Source organism: Aphelocoma coerulescens, chromosome 1, assembly GCF_041296385.1.
Source record: "Aphelocoma coerulescens isolate FSJ_1873_10779 chromosome 1, UR_Acoe_1.0, whole genome shotgun sequence".
NCBI lineage: Eukaryota > Metazoa > Chordata > Aves > Passeriformes > Corvidae > Aphelocoma > Aphelocoma coerulescens.
Window position 1 is genome coordinate 82338136 of NC_091013.1, and position 16599 is coordinate 82354734.

Sequence of the window (16599 nt, forward strand, 5' to 3'; positions counted from 1 at the left end):
TTGGCAGGATGAGCTTGCATAAGTTATGTACTTGTCCCATGTGTCTGTGTTGTTTTCATCTGATTTAGCCTCTTAAAATGAAGCTGCATGCCACAAATTCAGTGTCATGTGTGTCCAGCATTTTACAAAAGTCCATATTCACCACTGGAAACTCTAGCTAGGAGGCATTGCCTTTAGGATGCATATAGAATTTATCACATCTAACTTCAGATGTCAATAAAGTGGGCATCTACATCAAAGCTAGCCATCAGAGCCTAACATGATAGCAAAGAGAAAAAAAAGGAACATGTGGAACATGACTTGCCAGGTTTAATTTAGAAGCCCTTTTCACAACATGATGACTCTAACCCTGGGAGCCACCATTCTTTACATTCACCTGAAAGAGAAACAGCTGAAAGGTAGTCATCTTTACGATATTTATATAGTCAAGTGAATCCCACAAAAGTAAATTAGAACAAAACTACCAATCCCTTTAACATGTCTCCGGCTGTTTACTGTCAGGTGGCTGCTACTTTTCCATGGCTGTTGAACTTGGCTGTATTTTATCCCTTAAATGAAAGTCAACCCTTCTTCCCAGAAGCTTATAATTCACCTTAAAGGATTACCAGAAATATTTTATCACCTGCTTTGGTGTTTAAACACTTCCTAAAACAATCTGCTAGACAGGGAGAAATAAGGGGGGGCGATCATTCAGGGAACTCTATCAGGAGATTAAGTGGACTGTGAAATGCTCAAATATATGGTAATTGTCAACTTAATAGAGTGTGTATTCTGTTCTGATTGGTAGTGGGGAGTCATTTAAACAATTAGAAAGATTCCAGTTTGTCAGTACAGTAATCCCACAATTGCATTTAAAAATTACCATGCCAGGACATTGGAAATTATAACTACCAAAGAAGATGCCTAATTTTTGAATGGATCCTTGACTTTTGCTATTGAATAACTAGAAGCACAAATAAACTTTTTTAGGGGACTAGTGATCTGTGTTTCATCAGTTTGCCAATGACTGCTGAAACCACTTTCAAGGTGGTCAGTGAGCGGGACGTTGGATGCTCCAAATGTGTTCCAAAAAGGTGTTCCAAAAACCCAGGCATTTAGAATTACTCAGATGGCTTTCCTAAACACTAAGCCATCACTACAGGAAACACTTCCAGAATCTTTGTTCTCTTACTTGCTTGCATTTTTACAAGAGGCAGACAGACTGTGGACATGCCTCTAAAGACGGCTGGAGACAGATGGAAGCTCTCTCTGTCCATGTGCTGAGCTGGCCATACGCAAGCTAAATGCTGCTCAGCAGTGGTGTAGCTGTATTAGCACAGCAGTGTCAACACAGCTACATGACTTCTGGAGCACAACAGATGAGGCACAGCACTGTGCAAACACAGCCAAACAGCTTCTGGATGGTGTTTGGTGTAGCCCAGTAAATACTCTTTCTTTTGCCATGCCTACTAAAAGGCCACATGCTTTTTATTGACCTGACAGGAAAGGGTGTCAGCGTATGTTTGGGCTTGTCCTGGCCTAAGCTGATAATGAGCTTGTTTTATTTAACTGGGGGAGGAAATGTCCAGTCGCAGGGTTTGCTTTGAGTTAGCTCTAGTTTATAGTGATAACAAGTAGATTTTCTGTGTAGATTAAACTACCTGTGATCCTAGAATGAAATCTGGCTTGCAGAAATGCAAACACAGGGTGTACTAGAGGTCCTAGACTGTAAACACAAATCCCAGTGGTCAGTCAGTGGTCACTGCAGGCAGGCAACTGTCTAAACCACTTTAGATATAACAAAGGGACTGCAAAATTGAATAACTGAGGACTAAGGAAAATAAAGTCCTTGTAATTCAGGCTGTATTAAGAAAATAGTGAAACATAAGCCCAAACTGACCCCAGAATAGATGAAGAAGGGATCTCCAATCATCAAACCCTGCTGGATAAGAACTGAGGACACTGGTGGCTGCTGACATTCCCACCAGCCCCAGAACTAAGAAGGACATGGCGCAAGGACTAAGAAGGACAAGGATGGCTCAACACCAGAGAAAAGAGGAAAGTACTCTAATTTTGCAGTTAATAAGATTAACACGGGGCTTCTTTGCAACTGCCCTGCAACCTGAGAAGAAAGACAATGGCTTTTTTCCTCAAAACGTATTTACCCTGAAATTCATTTAACTTCATTTCAGATATTTACAGTGGAAACATCTACATTTGATCTAGCCATTCTGGGCTCGTTTCATAGTCACAGGTACTTTTAGGGAATGAATTATCTAATCGGTTTTAGGCTGACAGGAATTGCACCCTAGAATAATTCATCTTCCTAAATTGACTATAAAAGGGTTGAAGGCAACAAATTCAGAGAGGGAGAGTTACCAGGACTTCTACCTGTAAGAATGTGATTCCCCTTCTGTATTCATGCCAGTCTATTCATCCCTGTCTTCTTTATTTACAGATTATTTCAGTGAGCAATTACTCATTGGACTGAAATCCCTGAAAGCATGGCCCCATTTAACTATAAAACAACACTGTTGGAAGTACAGATCACTCGTGGAGGAAACTTGCATTGTACCAATAACAACAACAACAGAACTAATAAACAAAGGCCATAATTTCAAAGGTATTGCTGGAAGAAGTAGATGGGAACTATAGAAAAATCAATACCTTTCCAGGAGGCAATTCAGCATCTTCCTGAATTACGGTATTATTAGGAAAATAATATTTAAATTAGGAGATGAGGAAGCTCAGCTACAAGCAAATGTTAAGGCACAGCTATGTAAGTAGAGGGAGAACTTTGGCAGCAAGTCCCATAGGAAATAAGGAGGATTTCATGAATCTCATTCCCATTTTATACTAACCAGCACATTGTTAGGGCATCATAAAGGACAGGCCCACCCCGAGCTTGGGGCTTCCCAGCAGAGAGTTCTTTCATGATCCCACAGCAGTGTGGCTGCCTCCACCCTGAGAGGAACCAACCATGTGAGGCACATGTTACCACGCCGGTCTCTGGAGGAGACAGCTCGGCTCTGTGCACTTTTATAGCCCCATAAACGACAATACTAACAATTTACTAACTTCTGATAAAGACCAGCTTCTTGGGAATTGCTGATACTCTATTTCTATGGGAAATGAATCTCTCTGGAAGCTCTGCTCTGCTGCTTTCTGAGCAAATGAAAGTGCTGCTGAAATTCCTAATTGCAAATTAGACTTTTGACAGGGGAAGGCAGAGCAGACGGGTTGAAATAGCCTTAAAGTGCTTTTCTCTTCCTGATGGCAGAAGAGTTCATAATCCAGACAAATTAACTGATTGGAACAAACAGCATTAAGGCAACACTGTGCAGTGTTGTGGCTGGCAGCTGGTGGCCAGACACTAGAACATACTTAACCAATTAGCGCTGTCCCCTGCACCAGCCAAAATGAGCATTTAGAACAACTGAGATGTGATCTGGGATATTTTGTGGTCCACATACAGAAGCTTTACCAGGTGGGCCAGAAAAGTGGGATTCTTAGTGGATGAGTTAGCAGGGGCTGTAATAAACCTAAATCTGCTGGAAGTCAGTCTTTGCATATCTTATTGGCAGAACCACTCCAGATTTAGCTGAGTTGTCTTTTTTGGCTTTTTAACACTTCAAGGAGATTTTAGAGGCATTTTGTGATTACTGATGCCTTTCCATACTTAAAGTAAAAAATAGGCTGAGGATCTTTCAGAATATTCTTTTTCTGACACTGTAACAGTTACAGAATAATTATTCTTGGTACTCATACAGTACCTTCCATCAACTTTCATAACAAGTTCAAAGAATTAACAAGCTAGGGGTTAATTTTCAAACTCAGCTTCAGTGACCCAGCAGTCCTAAAGGAACACAGTCATTTGTCTGTGTTTTCTGCCTACAGCTTTAGATACTTAAGTCACTCATATCCAAAAAAGTAAGCTGTAGAGACTTGAGAGAGAACTGGGAAGAGATCACAGATCTCGTGACACTTAGTCATGTATCTTTGCCAAAAAACTGTGTTTCATCTTAAGCCTCAATGATATGAGTGAAACTTTTTTTTTTCTAATATAACATGGGAATTCTGGCTTGCTAACACCCTGGCAACACAGTGTGCACTACAGAGAATCCAGGGATCTGAGAGCAGCTTTTTCTCTCCCTAATGGCCAATGGCTTGGCAAAATGATTTGCCTTGGGTTTCTACCTGTCCTTAAGGAAGGAACACAGAGTGGCAATGACATTGTTAAAATTAATCTGTGTAATCACTGAGTACATTAGTTTAATTTCAGTTCTGAGATTAATGAACCTCATTTTTGATGCACAGACTCATAATTCATTCTGAATGTTTTTGCTGCCTAGATATGCCTATACTTACCTACCCAGTGCGACCCTACTATCCAAACACTTCAGGATTGTTAATGAATTATGCTTTCAACATAGAGCCATATGGAAGCACTGCTCAAATATATTCCCTTTGTAGAAAGAAATCAAACTAGAATGCTGAAATCCTAATTTCACTGATTCTTAACACCTTGATGCTGGAACATTTCACATTCCTCTTAAACCAAAAGCACTCTACCTGGTTTGAGCTGTGTACATTACAGTAAGGTGACTTATGCCCTAGAAATGCCTTTCTCTTGTTTCCATTGACTAAGAAAGCCTGGACAGCTCATCGGAGAAAAAAAAATTGTCTCTGCAGGGTAGGTGCTTGAAGTTAGGTTAAAAAAATACCAGTCAGGGAGTGGGAGAGAGGCTGTGGCACTGTGCTGCACATGCACTTGCAGACAGGAGGGAATCAAAAGTGTGAGACATCACAGGTTTCAGGAGAACTCCCAAAACAAACTCTCCAGGGTATTCTGGCCAATTTACATATTGTATGACCTGAAAAATTAAGGGGAAAAAAAAGGCTCTGGTAACTTAACACATTTTCACAAGGGTGAAATGAACACCCTTAGGAGTTTGGCTTGGCTTTTCAGCAGTGTGAAATCTGTTTTCACTTTCTAAACAAAATATTACAACAAAAATAGAAGTAAGGGAAGAAAAAGGTGAGGTTTGTGAGTTCTGAGCTATCCATCTAAATCAGAAGACTGTACTCAATAGGTTTGCTAAAAATATATTCATTAAATCTATTTAGCATTTTTGTTATTTTTGAAGTGTTTATCTACAAAGCAAAATATTTCAAGACTCTTTCTAATTTACCTTTTGAGCTAACTTTAAAGCAGTAGAAAACAATATGCCATAAATTGCTTTCCAATAATAAAATTAGTTTACTGATGTTTACCAGGTGCCTGTGTCTGACTAAATTCAAGAGAATCCAATATAATCATAGAGTCTACTACTTGTGCTCCAGAGTCCCTTATCAGCACTCCTAGGGTTATGTAACCCTTCTTGATACTCCTCAGACTGCTCCACACCACATGAAACAACAGCAGTGGATAATAGTCAGTGTCCTGCACAAGACTTGGTGGTCTCTCAGTGACATCCCTGATATGAGCCACCAGAAAGCAGCACACCTCTCTAAAGAGTGTGTCAGGTCTCCAGATGGGTGTTTCCACACCTCTTGTCTTTCTTGTATGAGGGGCTCAGAACTGAATATGGGATTTGAGGTGTGGCCTCACCGGTGCCAAGTACAGGGGGAAAATCACTGCCCTGGTCCTGCTGGCCACACTATTCCTGATACAGGCCAGGATGCCATTGGCCTTCTTGGCCACCTGGGCACACGCTGGATCGTGTTCAGCTGCTGTCACCAGCACCCCCAGGGCCTTTTCTGCCAGACAGCTTCCCAGCCCCTGCCCCAGCCTGTAGCACTGCCTGGGGTTATTGTGACCCAAGTGCAGGACTCAGCACTTGACCTTGTTGGGCCTCATAAAAACGGCCTCAGCCCATCGATCCAGCCTGTCCAGATCCCTCTGCAGAGCCTTTCTGTCCTCCAGCAGATCTACACTCCTGCCCAACTTGGTGTTATCTGTAAACTGACTGAGGGTATACTTGATCCCCTCCTCCAGATCCTTGGTACACATATTAAATAGGACAGGCTCCAGTACTGAGCCAAATAATGGGTTTATTCTATTTCATTTAGCCTTCATTTGACAGACCAGCCATTTGACTGGATTGAGTTAGATTGAGATGGGCATTACCTTACATACATAATGAAAATATTTTCAGTTATTACTGAAACTGCTAAGGTCCAAATAATAACTTAAAGTGACTGAGAAGGAACTTTAGCCTACCATGACTCACTGCTCCAACTGCCTAGCTGAGGACCTTCACATCTTGTCCACCTCTAAATCAAGGGGAAGCAGACACTACTTGCTCTTTCCCAGCCATCTTTCTTCCCACTGTATTCATTACTCTTATGTTTAAAACCATATGTAAAATTTACTGTTATCCCCTGCATATAGTGTAGCCTTATCAATGATTCCTTTCCTTTCCTCTCCTTTCCTTTCCTCCTTCCCCCAAGTTTTGCTAATCCTGACATCTCATCAGGATTTGAGCATATGAACGCCATACTTCAGGCTACTGCTTTGCAGAGCTGATGATGCAGCCTTCATGTAGGCAGTGGCTGTTTATCCAGAGTGGGCTCAGTGCACAGCTGGGTTTAGGTTTAGGCAAGACAAAGCCTGTGAGTGCCTCAGGAGTTAGTTTCACAGTGTGTTCCCTGCTGTTTTTTTTAGTTCTTTCATATGCAGAGGTCAATACTTTTGTAGAGATTATCCTTTTAAATCAATGTCAGCTGACTTAAACTCAGATCAGCTTACACAAAGTCTGATGGTATTTGAAGCTGCAGGAGGAATGTGTGTAAGCAGGGAATTTCATGCTGAAAGTTGGCCATTAGTGTAGATCCAGGCTCTGTTAAAGCATTTTGCAGCTTCTTTAGTGTCTACATACGACATGACAGTGGATTTACAACATGCTGTGACAACCCCTCCAGCAGGACAGTGTCATTAATCTTCAGGCAGACTACTGAGATCAGCACTGATTTTGTGTTTGGATCCCCACATCCAGGATCCTGTGCCCAGCAGGACCATGATGGAATAAGCTTGTTCCAGAGCCATGGGCCTTGATCTCAGCCTGGACTCCCCTAACTCATATTTAATCATAATACTTTTCACAGCTCCTCTGCAGGTTGTGGTGTAGTGACAGAAGACATAGTCAAGCATTTAAGCACATGATTAACCTAAAGTCCTTGAAGGGAATTGTTGACTTCAGGAGAGCTGCTTGTATAGTTGGAGTTAAAATGCACTCAAGTGCTTCGCAGTTCAGTTAATTATCATTAAATACCTGCAACACAGAAACGTGAAGATGACACAGCCACAGATGTACTGCAGAATACATCTCCTGGAGCAGTAATAGCAAATCTTGGTTTCAGGTGCACCTCTAAAGTACATATTTCAACATTGAGCCGAGAGGCTCTTTGACTATTATAGAAGACCACGATAGACTCAACATGAAAAACAGGAATACCCTTAACCTGCTTCCAAGATGTGTCTGCTCCCCACAGAATAACTGTAAAATAAATAAACTAATTGAAATTAAACAGATGCTGGTAGTTGATTACAGAATATTGAAAACTTTGTAAGGGAAAGGCCCAGTCGTGTGCAAACAACAAAACATAAAATAAAATAAAACAAAATAAAATAAAATAAAATAAAATAAAATAAAATAAAATAAAACAAAACAAAACAAAACAAAACAAAACAAAACAAAACAAAATAAAATAAAATAAAATAAAATAAAATAAAATAAAATAAAATAAAATAAAATAAAATAAAATAGTGTGCTGTGTTTGTTGGGTTTCTTTTTCCTGTGAAGTATGGGCAGGACCCATGCTGAGGTGCTGCTCGCGGTGCTGAGGACACTCTTGCAGGCCCCCTTGCCGTTCGCGGGGAGGGGGATGCGGAGGATGCGCGGGGCAGCAGCGGCCCCTGCCGGCCCCGAGCCTCAGCGCGCCCACGGCCGCGGCTCCCGCCCTCGTCCCCGGGTCACAAACATTTGTTTTTGTCAGTAGAGGTCCCCAGATTGGCCGGGACTGTGCCAGGGTCCGGCCCTTCCTTGCCCCCGGTAATGCCGCGCGTGGTGGCAGCGGTGCTTTTCTGCGCATTTGCCTCACTTATTCCCCTTTAAAAGTACCAAGAAAGAGCAAGTTTGGCTGATGGTTCCCTCACCAGCGCACTGACAACCGTGATTTCCAGGATGGGTTAAATTATGCAGGGAAAGGCAGGAAGGAAAGCTGAGAGGTGTGAAATGCAAGACACTTGGGTGTTTTGCATTTTAGTTTCTTGTATTGATTTCTGCGAGATCCAGTGGGTGAAAAAAAAAGGAGAAAGAAAAAAGCAGTTGGCATGTTTCCGACTCCAAATATTTCCAAAATGAATATACGTTTTATTAATCGAGGTTAAAGTAACCTCATTTAGCCAGTATTAATGAAAACGTAAGGTGTATGTTAACTAAAAATCACTTCAGCATAGCAAATTGAGATGCGTTGGAATTCAGGGCAAGCAGTTGTCAGTGTGCGGGTTCCAGGTGCCATCTAGTGGGCACATCCCATGCTGGAAAGGGACAGAGTTGCCCATCACAGTGTGTTAAAGGTTTAATGTGAAAATACACGCACAAAGTTCTCTGTAGACACAAAAGAGAGAAAGGTGCTTTGGCATGTAAGTACAGCTCACAGCGCAAGCATGATTCGTGTCAGGAACAACACTCCCAAGCACCTAAAAAACAAAGGTCACCTTGACAAAGGATGTACTGTGCAGAAAAGCCAAATAATTACTTGGGACTAGAAAAAAGATACAAACAAAAAACATCAACACCCCCTGCCCCCCAAAAGTACGAACCAAAAGAAGCCTAAAGGAAACACGAATGCATCACAATTTTGGCTCACAGCATGAGCCATGCAATACAAGTGCACTGCAGTCAGCAGAGTTTTCTATCCACTTCAGGTTTTGGGCTGGAGTCAGCCTGGCCATCCTACCTGGCTTTTCTGAGTAAGCATACTTCACGATTGATGACTTGAAGTCTCTTTTTCAATGACTTTGTTTCAGCACTGCACCAGAACCAGAAGGGATCAACCCCTTAAATAAAGTGAGAGTCCCTACCTGGGGAGCTCACAGCACACAGCCTGAATTAGAGGAAGCAGATCCGTTTAGGACAGTGTTAGCAGAACTGGCTTTTTGGGTTTGGACTAATGAAACCCCAGATTATTCTGCAAATTAAGCAGTCTCTTGTGAGCTACAGTTCTGGTTTTCAGGCCCCTTCTAAGTTTCTTTGATCTGCTACAAAGCAAAGCTACCATGCAGTTTAAATTAATTTATCTTCTGTTGCATCAGATTAAGAGTACACATGTGGTAATTTCCTCTATTCTTCCCCTTCTCCATCTCTCTCTCTCACCCCTCCACTCACATCTCCTAAGGCTGTAGATATATAGACAACCAGACTTTTTTGTTAGTTTCTTTTCAGTGTTGTTTCATTTTAATAGGACCAGTGGGAATTGGCCTACTTAATGAGAGAAGCTTTGAAACTTTTTGTTTAAATAAATCTTATTCCAAACTGTGAGGAATAGGCAGAACTGGGGAAAAAAATTACAAACTCCCTTAAATCTGAACAAAAAGGTTAACCAAAATGGCACACTGATGCAAGGTACTAATCATTTTATTTGGGTAAATTTGAATGTGTGGTTTCTAATATGAATATATGTATAATTTTTAAAAGTTGTCAGTAATTTATAGTTTAAAACAAAATTATTTTGAAATATGAGACAGGGATTTCTCAATTTTGAAAATATTAATATATTCACAATTTTGAAAAATGCTCTGAGCAATCTTTAACTTCAGAGGGTAATTTCAACTAATTTCAACTATGACATATTTTGTACTAAAAAAAATTAACTTTTTTGATAAACCAGTTTCTCAAATAGTTACCAAACCCCTATAGCTTTTTAGCAACTACTGATTTTTCATCAGATCAGAATAAAAGCAAACCCAGCAAGAAAGCAGTTTCCTGAGATTTCTGGATAAATCCAGAAATCCATCTCTGTACCAAAATATAATCAGTGTTATATAATCTACAATCACCAGAAAATGATAAATCAGCACCTGTCAACTAATGAGGAAGGGTTATCATTACATTATCACATAGTAACAGCTCTTTCTCCTTTCCTCAAAAATCACTTTTAAAACACCTGCTTTAAATGCCTATTTGAAAAGACTGCTGCTATAAAATATAAATTCCCATGCTAAAAAATCTCTTAAGGTTCTTTCTCTAGAACCACATTCTAACAAGAAAGCAATAAAGTGGCATACATTATGAAAGATAAAAAATACTTTACGTTGGCAGTTAAGAAAAGGGCTTGTTCTGGGTCATCTGTTTCTGTTGACACAGCAGAGGCAGCATAAGCAAAGATCTGCCAGATGCTTCTGAACCACTGTCACAGGAGAGGAGGACACTTTCCCAGATTTTGAAGTTCACAAGAGGTCTGGCCTCAGTCCATGGGTCAGGTGTTTACTAGAAGGGGACTTACCCTTACTATTTTGCAACTCTGCTTCCAAGTCAGGCAGCATCATCCTCTACCCTTGACCACACAGCCCTAATCTTAGATAAACATACAAGGGAACCACTGTATATTCTTCCTTACCATTCTCCATGATTTCTTCTCTGTTTCCTCCTCCACTGCTTCCCTTTGCACCCTGGTTTAGGTGTGAGCAAGTCAGCCCTGTGAGCCTTGCACCCAGAGCAGGCTAGAAGACCTGCAGCCCACAGCAATCTTACTATGCTGTATTGCTATAAAATATCCATCATTCCTGCTCCCACCACCACCATTGCTCACCATGATCCTTCTGGAGGGTGCTCCACAGAATTTTGCACTTTGCTTAAATATAGCTTTGGACTACAATAGTGCTGTCAATTTTTACTAAGTAAAATACCCTAGGGGTCTAAATTAGGGCAGAAACTACAGTCAGTTTAGAGTGCAAATCTCTCCAGCTGCAAAAAACTTCTCAGCACTAATCATTAATCACGCTAAAGTGGAGAAAGTGGTCACCCTGAGTTTGCCTGAATGTGTATGTGAACCAAGCTGGTTTTGCCTGAAATTTTCTTTATAAGCACAGTAGTGGTGTCCTGTCTGTATTAAGTTTTAGGAGCTTCTCTCAACTTCTTTTACTTTTTTCAGCTGCCCAGCTAAAATGCTGAGATAACTGCCCATGTTCCTACTTGCCTGGCACTGTCAGAGGAAGAAGGGAATGATTTAATAACTTAAGGCTACAGAAATGTTTTCAGCCAAAACAACAATCAAATTCCAAAGTTCTCTGAGATTTGATTCATGGTGTTTACAAAATTGTGGTTCTGTGACCGCCACTTGTCATTGAAATCATAAATAACTGGCTGTCTCTCTCTGTTCGTTTTTGTTTCCCATTATCCACCCTCTGTCTCTTACTTCATCCTTAAATCATACATTCTAAAGAACAGAGACCGTCTTTTCATAATAATCAACAGTGCAGGACTATGTGTGAGCTGGTAGGTGCCTCTCTAATACAAGTAATGACTATTCAGAGCAGCAACAGTGAGTGGAAACTGAAATAGCCCTTCTGTGCCTCCCCTGTGAGCAGCTGACATCAGGTCACTGCAGTCTGAGCTGCACAAGGTACGTGGGCAAAACAGAGATCCAGCAATCGTACTATTGCATTTTAGTGTTCTGCTCTGCACTCTTCTGTCTACAAACAATATTAAGCAGTTTTCAAATGTGATGCTTGGAACTCAACATGTCATTTTAACCATCATTTTACCAACTTCAAGTGTGAGGCACTAAAGTTTAATGGAACAAAAAAAAAATGAATACTGCAAGAAAAGCGTCATCTCAAAATATGTTATGCTCTAGTATTGAAGGAGGCACCTTATGTGAGGGCAAAAATTCCTGTCATTGCATATCATTACATACAAATGGAAGAAATTCCAAAGTGTTTGGTATAACCAATCATAGAAAGCTCAAGAAAATTTTTCATTGTGACCAGTTTTGCTCACAATTAGTTATATAACCAATATATTGGTGGGACAGAGGGAGAGATTTCAGACAGAAAGTTGTTTAAATCTTTTATGGGGATATATAAAGAGTAATAATCAGATTTTTTTTTTTTTAATAAGTAAAATTGCACAAAAATCAAAAGGGAGAGGGGAATGCAAAAGCCTTTTAACAAATGAAAATTACAGTCAGCACTAGTTTTAAAGTTGAGCTACTGGCAAACATCCACATCTAATAAAAGCAATTTTACCAACACTCCCCCCCAAGAACTTTCCTTCCCTCCTCCAATATCCCCATGTGCTTAAAAAGTAGCCATGACAATTCTAAAGCATGTTGTATAGCTAAAATATAAGACACCAGTTAATGAACTATGTACGCCTAGATCTGAATGGGAAAGTATGTCACATATGCTTAGATAACATCAGAAATAGAAAAGTCATGGGAAAGGAACTGAGAAACTACATTAGCCTAAAAAATCTAAGATAAAATCTAGCCCAGACCTCTAAGGGTATAGGTCTTTGAGGTCTTTCACATGACCAAATTATTTCATCATTCACAGTGTTCGGGGGCAATTCAGTCTGTGACTGCTTAGGTAGTAAATGGCTTTTTTTTTTCAGGCCCATTTCACCTTGCTGAAAATGCTGCTGTTCTTCACTAAGTATTGTTTGGACATGGGGTGAAAGGTGGTAGAGGTTTGAATATTTCTGATCTATATAATCTCAAAGGAAGTGGATGACCTCAGCAGCTGAGATCCTGTGCTGGCCTCTATCTACCTGTCTGTGGTTTTGATAATTTCTAGGCAGAATTTCAAGACAGGAGGTTTGTGTAACACTCTTTCATTTGGCTTTTCCTTTTGGCTTACCAGAGACCACATCCCAACCTCAATACCATGTAAGCTGGGCTCATGTGAAGTCAAAGGCTATTTCTGGAGGGACGGAACAAGCCAAGAGAAGAGGGGATGGTAAACTTTAAATACAGAGTCAGAGTGAGGAAAAACACCACTGCACCATCTGGTGTCTGCAAAGACCATACCTATGCTAAGGTATTGGATGAACATAGCTTGTTAAGAAAGCAAGAAGTTCTTGTACTTACAAAGAACTTGTGCTTAAGAACATAATATTTGATTACTTACCAGGTACCAGCATTTCGTCTGTTCTGTCTACAGTTTGGTTTTGGGTACTTTTGATGTGTAATACATGTTGTTAATACTGTTATTTTGTATATATATCCCTGAAGTAAAGAAATTCAGCCAAATTAAATTTAATAAAGAAATAGATTTTATTCCGTGGCCAAAAGATTGGTCACACAGAAAGCCACGATCGGAAAAAGGTCAGCCCCGAGCCCGGGATCGGTGCTGGGTGAACACAGATCTGACCTCTATTGCGTCGGATCCCCAAGTTCACAAATGCTGCTTCGGCTGCTTCCTTCTTATACAGTTCTTGGGCAGAGTCCGAATTAATTCTATTCTTCTCGCAATTTAGCACATTCATGAAGTTTTCTTGTCCCGAAGTTGGATTGCACAAAGCCTTCCCTGGGTCTGATGAATTGTCCATCTTGGATGATGAATGGTCCATCTCTGATTCCTGGAACAATTACTCTTGGTTCCGGGAATGGGATACTCCTTTAAGGACTCCGAGATGTTAATCAGTTTCATCATCGTCCAAATCATCGCCCAGGTGTGGTGTTAATAGCTCCAAATAAGGTCTACCTCCACCCGGAGATAGACTTTTTCATATGCTGATTAGTTCCTGGCCTATTGTCTTCTCTGCTGCTGCTAAGGCTTGCGAAATTTTCTCCATCCCAGGCCTGGGGTTTGGGCTTAGGCATTTTTATTTGTACAATTAATATATACATTTATGTACACAAGCACGAATTACCAATTTCATTTATAACATCCCCAATTATGCTGAAAAAGTCACAGATTTTAACGATGAAAAATAAGCCCTCTAAATTCAGTATTGCTGTGCAACAGGCCAGTGGTAAGAAGATACAAAAGAGTGTATGGGGAGGCTGGGAGAATACTGAACCAGAGCGGATGTGGAAAAATTAAGGAATTTCAGAGATGAATATGTAAAGTGAAAATCCATCTTCTATTTTAATTATTTTAACAATGAAAGAACTCTCCATGTGATCTACTTTTTTCATATGGTTGAAACACGTAAATCTAGAATTAAAATTACATTTTAAAATATACTATGTATCTATTTCAAAGAACACCCAGGCAAACCTGCCTTCTCTTTTTCTCTCGTGCACCTTTTTACACATCTTTTTCCTGTGTTGATCTTTCAGGGTCTGAATCCGTGTTGCTGAAGTCAGTTGAACTTTTGTTGTTGGCTCCTCCTGAGCAGGTTAAGACTCAAAACTCCATCTGTCTGCAACTGTCCTGATACTTGTATCTCTTCTTTTTGCCAAGGATCTGCATACAAGCAGTTCCTTCACATGAAAGGTGCTTTACTCAAATAGTAAATCTTGGAGAACCACCATCAGCCCTGAGATGAAACAATCCTTTATTCTGACTTTGCTATTATGCAAATAATTTAACAGATTTCTAACCTTTACAGATAGAATATGTAAATTGTACCTCCTTACAAACAGGGTTACCTCACCTTCATTCTCTCAACTAAATAAGAAATAAATGGCACAATAAGAAATGTAGGGATGTCAGTTTGTTTGCATATACTTTGGTATCCTCTTTGTAGTACATGCAGGTTAGGTTAACCAGTCAGGTGTTCTCTTTGTTATAGTTTAAATACTTATTTTATATGTCTATAATGCAAGGAAAACATGAAAGAAGGCTTTTAACAGCCATTAATCAAACCAGGACAAAAATGAAGGATAAGTTAAAGCTGAAAAGCTTTTGCAGGTACAGACTCTGGTATATAGCATGGTAAGAAGTTAGTGCAGATGCACTAACAAGCAGATAAATGCTTTTGCCACTACAGTTCATTCTAAGAGTCCCTTGTTTCTGCTGTCACAGATCGAATATATTCAAGTACCTAAGCACAGTTTTGTGGGTGGAACTCCATCTACTCTCGGCACTTTTAACAGCACAGCTATTCCGGTCACACATTAATGTCTCATCACGTTCCTCCTGGCAAAAGACTACTCCAGCTAGAGAAATGCTGCCAAGAGGTTTAGTTTGATTTGTGACAAAGAGAAAAGAAACCACACAAAATTTAAAGCAAATTCTTCAGGAAATATTAAAATGAAGGTGAAAAACTCTGATAGTAGGAAGAAATACCCCTCCCCTCAATGCACGAAACTGCTGACCTTCATTACACAGTTCTTGTGGATGCTAGTAAGTTATGCCTTGGTTTGCTCTTGCTCAACATTCAGCACATCGACATGGTCAAGTTATGGCCAGCATCATCTAAACCTCGACATCATTCAAAGAGAACCTCTCCAGGATTCTGTGGGAAAGCCTCACCCTTATACCAGCACCAGATAAATATCAAATCCTATTTATTCCCCAGTCTTTTATTTCAACACAGAATGATGTAATTCATACTCTATGTGACTTTGAAAGACCAAAGTATTTCTGAAATCTTAAGGCAGTGAAAATAGAATAAACTGGGTTTTACTAGAGTGGAACTGGATCAAAGGAGAGGTGATCTTCAAATATGATACTGTACCTTACTACATTCAGCCTTCTACCCTCCTACCATTAGACTGTATATACTTCAAGCACTGAAGATAAAAGATTTTAACTTACTTACACAAATGGCAAGATAAACTACACATTTTATCAACTATTAGGACTTTTAAATAGCAGGGATAAGAGCACCCAAAGGCGCTGCTGACAACATCATGCAAGTCATCTAGTAATCGTGATCCAGCCTACAAGACACACAAAGAAAACTTTTGTATATGAAACATCATTTCAGAATCTCACAAGACCAGAAAGCTCTCAGTGTTTCAAAAAGAGATTAAATGCTAACTTCATTGGTCTATTTTGTCTGAAATTCACTCTTTCTATGAAATTCAACACCACACAAAGAGCCAGAATCAGGATTAAGGATCTCATAAACCCCATTTAATTCCTTAAAAAGGCTTCTGTGCAGAAATGAATTCCAGTCTCTGAGAAAAGTTGTACTATTCACAAAAGGGGGGGGGGGGGGGGGACGGGACGGGGGGACGGGACAGGGGGACGGGACAGGCTTTAGAATTACTATGAAAGCCCTGTGCTCCAGGAAACTTTTTAAACTTTTTTTAGAAATATACTTCTTCTAAATGGAGATGTTAAGTTTTATTTAAAATAGCCATTGAAATGGAATCTTAAAATGTTTTCTCTTAAAATTGAAACAATTAAAGTCAATTTTTGTTTTGCTACTGACTACAGAGTGATAGCAACAAAATGACAAGAATCAGGTCAAAGTCAGCCAGCAGCTACAAGGGCTTTTGGGCAGGCTTACCATTTGCAGGGATTCTCCCTAAAATTAGGGAAATGGTCTTCCATTGACAAGAAATAGAAAGCATAGAAATGTGAGTTCTCTGTAATATGCTCTTCATGTACCCTGCAGGAGGTTGAGTTCAAGGAAGACAGACAGAAAGACATAAAAGAACAAAAAAACAAAAAGAAGATGATCTTATATTCAATTTCTACACTTCAGGTATAGT